General features: G+C 52.5%; 1 protein-coding gene across 4 annotated transcripts in view; it reads left to right on the top strand.

The window, feature by feature from the left end:
* The window catches only part of PCSK6 (proprotein convertase subtilisin/kexin type 6), a 56985-nt gene that overhangs the window by 5203 nt on the left and 46602 nt on the right, over positions 1 to 5180 (top strand). The window contains exons 2-3 of one of the 4 annotated variants that reach the window (XM_064669194.1): positions 2397 to 2504; positions 3867 to 4903. The gene's annotated coding sequence lies outside the window, so the exon portion shown is untranslated. Of the gene's footprint in view, positions 1 to 2396; positions 4904 to 5180 lie in introns of all 4 variants that reach the window. The other 3 variants (XM_064669196.1, XM_064669195.1, XM_064669193.1) reach the window with 3 other exon arrangements.

Here is a 5180-nt window from a genome sequence, read left to right as displayed (position 1 = left end):
GGACATGGACTGTGGGATAGGACAGGATACCCGGGGCGGGACATGGAGCTGGGGTGGGAGAGGTCCCCAGGTCAGATAGGGTCACTAGGCGTCAGGCCAGACCCCCGTGGTAGAACAGTGTATTTGAAATCGAAGGGTCCCTGAAATTGGAAGGTCCCCAGGATCAGGCAGGGTCCCTCGTGTCCATCAGGGTCCCCAGGGTCCAATAGGATACCCAGGGTTGGGCAGGGTCCCTGGGGTCAGATAAGGTCCCTGCGGTCAGGCCGGGTCCCCAGGGATCAGACCAGAGCCCCGTTGTAGGACAGTCCCTGAAATCATCAGGTCCCACAGGTCAGGCAGGGTCCATGAGGTCTGACAGGGTCCCCAGAGATCAGATAGGGTCCTGTGGGATCAGACCAGACCTCTGTAGTAGGACAGTATCCCTGAAATCAGAGACTTCTCAGGATCAGGGAGGGTCCTGGGGGTCAGAGGAGGTCCAGGGTGGGACAGTGTCCCTGGGGCTGAGGTCAGGTCAGGTCCCAGGAGCAGTAGGACAGGGAATGGGGTGCAGAGAGGCGAGAGATGCTCCACAAAGCTGGCATAGAGCAATGCCCAGGGCTCACATGTAGCCACGTGGCTCCCACAGCCACAGCGATGGCTCCTGGCCATGGGGTGCTCTCTGGACAGTGGATTTCAGCAGAGGGGTGATGCCATTCCATTCACCCAAGAAAAACAGCTGGGGAATGGTCTTCAGTGGCAGAACTGGTTAACACAACTAGTCACGCTCAGAGCTATTGTTCTCCACTGGTATTCAGCTTTGCAGACTTCTGCAGCTATTTCAGGCCTGCTGGAGGGCTCATGTACCCAACAGCCTGCCTGGTTTTTCTTCTAATTATTTCAGTCAGTCTAAAAAAAGACATTACCTCCCTCTGCAAACCTTGCCTCCATTGTTCTCAGCAGAGAAAATAAGAGGGAAAGGAGAAGAAAAGTCTGACATCCTCTACCTCCAGGTTAAACCCGCTTCTGTATAGGTATGGCAAGCGCTGGGAGGAAAAACAGGAGGCAGCTTCTGCTAACCAGAGGTAGAAGAGATAGCAGAGCATCCATCAGGGCTGGCTACCCCCATCCTGCAGGGCCAGGGGTTAATGGAGGAGCTGGGAATCACCCTGGGACACACCAGGACTTGAAATGAGAAATCCTGGTGCTGTCAAGGCGCGTTGACAGGAAAATGATTGCCATGTCAGCAGAAAGATATCCCACATGGGAGGGAGCAGCTAATAGCTGTGCTGGGTTTTGACAAGAGGCTGAGGCACCAGACACACTCAGAAAAGCAAGCGGAGGAGAGACAGAGTCTAACTGGCTGTCACTGGTGTGAGTGGGGAGAGAAGTTCAAGAGGGGGAATCCATCATGCTGACCACCATGGTTGGGGCATTGCCCACACGCTGCACTCACCCTCCTTCTCTCACCTGCAAGATTTTGGGGCAGGACCCCCCCAGTTTGCTTTATTTGCACAGGGCTGCAGGAGCAGCAGGGGCAGAGACAGAACTAGAGCTCCTAAGAGAAACTACACACAAATAATTATTAGTGATAATTAGCAAAAGCACACTGATGACATCTCCTTCCTATCAGCTTAGCTCCGGGTTTGGCAAAGGCTCTGGTCTCGCTGAGTCGTCCTCTTGTTGTGTAAACACCTTCTGTGGCCTCCCCTGCTTCTCCTCCATGGTCAAGAGCCAAAGTGGGCAAAGAAAATGCTGCCATGAACGTCAGTGATGGCATAGAGGGGCCTGGCCAGTAGCCAGGAGGGTTGTGAGCATCCTTCAGATTCCTCCTTTACCCAGCACAACAGGCACCTCTGAGAGATATGACAAGAAAATCATCATTCAGAGCTGTCACCAAGCCAGGGTTAGCTCTCTGCTGCCTAAGACCAGATGAGAGCTGGTTTAAAAACATGTCTTCTTGTTTGATTTTCCGAGCCATCAAAATGGGGCTTTGGGTGGGGGGTGGGAGCATCCCAGCTCACCTACAGCCTTCTCAGTGGGAGTGTGAGAGCAAGACAGGGTGTCACAGTGCTGAGTTTGGCTCCAGGATGGTGCCAGACATCACAAAATGAACAACTGAAAAAAGGTGATAATTTAGCCAGGCTTTTAAAATGACCGAAAAAAGACCCAAAGTACCAGAAATGTTGTTCAGTAATCTCTGTTTTCCCGGCAGGGCTGGAGGAGGTGAGGGGAAACCTCTGGCTGCACAGATAGGGTGTGGGCTGTGGTTCCAACTCTTCTGGAAAATTTTAATCGGTCAAAAAGTGGAGAATATTTTTAGCATGCCATCAACGTGCATGTGAGGACATGTGTGCTGTAAGAGCATGTGCTGCAGAGGCCACATCCCTGGGATTTATCAGCTATCCTCACACTTGCAGGCAGACCTGGAGAGACCCACTGTGATCCCACCAGCAAGAACGCAAGAGCAGCTGCTGCAGGGAGACCTGTCATATATAAGAGGATGCTCAGTGCAGAAGAACATGGAGGTTGGTCCAAAAATGCTGCAGGGAGAGGCTTTGGGCACCTGTCTGCAGGTGGGTCGGGCTACCCTGTTGTCTTCTTCACTGATAAGAGATGGTGGAATGCAGCTGCCACAAAGTCAAACAGAGTCACGAGTGACGCCAGGGAGGGTGGGCTGGTAAGTCACAAACTGAGGAAGTTTCCATGCAAGGGGACCCATGAGTCCTCCTGTTCCACACCTCACTGTCAGCATTTGGGGTCTGGGAAAACTTGGGAGGCAGAATGCGGAGGAGGATGGGGGTGCCGGCTGCTCTGGCCGCAGAGACACAGCTTCCCCAAAGCTGAGACAGGACCGGGATGGGTGGGGAGTCCCTCCTGCCATCCCAAACGTGGGCAAACCAGTCTCTCCAGCCACAGACACCACATGAGAAAGCTGTGGTTGCCCTCATGTCTACCTGCCATCCTTTCCCTGCTCCAGGCAGGGAGCTCCGGCTCCTGCATCCAACCCGAGGTACCTCGTGACCAGGGTCAGCCACTCCACCTGCTCTCGCCTTGGTTTTCCTCCACCTCAAATGGCAATAACCCATCTCCAAGGTTCTGTGTAGCCAAGTTCATTAGTGCCTGGCTTTGTTAATTGCTTTCAGCAGGGCTGGAAGAACAGAGACAGAATTATGGCAATTGCCCTGTTATCTGCTCATCTTTGGGGAGGAGGAGGTGGACATGCTGGTGAGGCTGGACGGCAGTGCTGGGCTCACTGTGGCCACAGGGCTCCTGCTCTGAGCTGGAGGAGAAATCCTCAACCCCTTCACATGCACAGCAAATTAATGTGGATGCTCTTAATTTCATCTATTTGGTTGGGGCTAAAATAAAGAGGCCCAGAAAAAGTGCTGAATCTGAATGGATGCTCAAGGGTAGGGCTGAATTCAGGCTCTTGATGCCAAGTAGAGCCCATGGCACCTTCTACTCACAGCTGCAGTGTGTTTGTGGAGATAAACCATTTCTCAGGTGGAGCACAGTCCTCTAAACTACATGTGCTAGACAAGAACTGTGAAGGTGGCCACATCCTTGGGTGATGCACAGGGAATTAGCAGCTGCAGAGGCTAAAGGGGATGGGAGACCACAGATAAGGGGCTAGCATGGAAGAAGGGCTCTCCTCACCTCCCTGTCTGCTTTCTGGGTTTAAATGTTTTGTTTCATGGACAAACCATCTGAAAGGTTGGTGTTTACAGTCACAGTCCCTACTGCAGCAGGGTAATCAGAGTTAGCACGCCTGGGCTGGGGTTTTGCCAAAGTCCTGGTTCTACCTGTTTTCCTCTTGGCTGATACTAGTCCAAGGTTCTGCCCAAATCAAACCTGGGCTTTCCAGCCACTCGTGCTCCCTATTTTAGTTACACGTTTGAAAGAGAAGACCCAGCTATCTGCCACGGCCATCAGCCTGCAAGTGCCTGCAGGAACTCGTGTGCTCTCCCTGCTGATCTTGCTGGTTTTGTAAGGAAAAGCAGTCCTGCAGAGGACATCTGGTGCTCACAGGAGGGACAAAGCAGATCCAAAAGTGTGGGTAAGGAGGTCACTTGCTGGGGAAAAATGGGGGAGGTGAGTGGTTTAAGTGATCTTAAAGCCATCAGTGAGTTGAAGGAACATGGCCAAGCCTTGTGGCACAATGGCAAGTGGGCCATGAGCTGCTTTGTTCTCTCTTCTTCCTTTCTGTTTTGACTCAGTGTTAGCAGTCAGCCCTGCCAAAAGGCAGCGGGTGCAGGCTGGAAGAGGTGCCCAGTGATGTCAGAACATCGCTGCTGGTGTCCAGGTGATGTCCATGGTCTGTGCATAGGCAGGACAGGTGGGAAGAGGTGAAGAACCTGGTGGGTGAGAGCTCAGGATGACTGTCCTGCTCCATTGCTGCATGGAGTGAGTGGGAGCAGTGTGGGGCTGGAATAGGAGGTGGCTTGGATTGCCCATTCTGCCTTTAATCCTCAAGTCTTTTGCAGCCAGGGAGGTGTCCCACATATTGTAGGCAAAACCCAATCCCTGTGTAAATGGCTTGGAGCAGCTTCCCACATCCCTCATCTCATCACTCTGTGCCTGGGGCAGTTGCCTCTGGGCTTTCCCAACAGCTCTGTGCTGTTCCTCGCCTTCACTGATGTTTCCAACAACGACAAAATACGCCAAAAATAACCCCTGCTCTCTGGCAGGAAGGTAGGATATAAACACAGTGACTGTTTGTTAGTGTTAGTGTGTGCTGGGCTTTCAAGCCAGGCTGAGCTTGAGGGGGATCGCTTCCTGCACCACAGTCCTGACCTCCCACTGCCTCCCTACTCTGTCTAGGCCGGGGAGCTCCCCAAAACACCTCTGCTCGGTGCATGCCACTTTGAGAAGGTGAGGCTGCAGTCCTGGAGGTGCTGGAGGGACTTTTCTGGATGAGGTTAAGGTAAGGCAGCATCTGTGGGTGCATCGCAGCCACAAGCTTTCCTCTGAGAAATGCAACACTGGGGTCCTACTGGAGCTGCTGGGATATATATATATATAAATACTATATATATATGTGGTAATACCCTCAGAACCTGATATTTACTATGATAAGAAGAAAACCATCAGAGAAGTGTCATCTGGCACCCGTGGCACTGATGACACCAGGTAATATGATGCTGCTTTGTGTGCTCTTGCTCTCAGGGCCCTCCCTGACCATGTCTATTCTCACATCCCTG

Source organism: Pseudopipra pipra, chromosome 12, assembly GCF_036250125.1.
Source record: "Pseudopipra pipra isolate bDixPip1 chromosome 12, bDixPip1.hap1, whole genome shotgun sequence".
Lineage (NCBI taxonomy): Eukaryota > Metazoa > Chordata > Aves > Passeriformes > Pipridae > Pseudopipra > Pseudopipra pipra.
The sequence above is the reverse complement of the archived record's forward strand: the minus strand, read 5'-3'. Positions and strand labels throughout refer to the sequence as shown.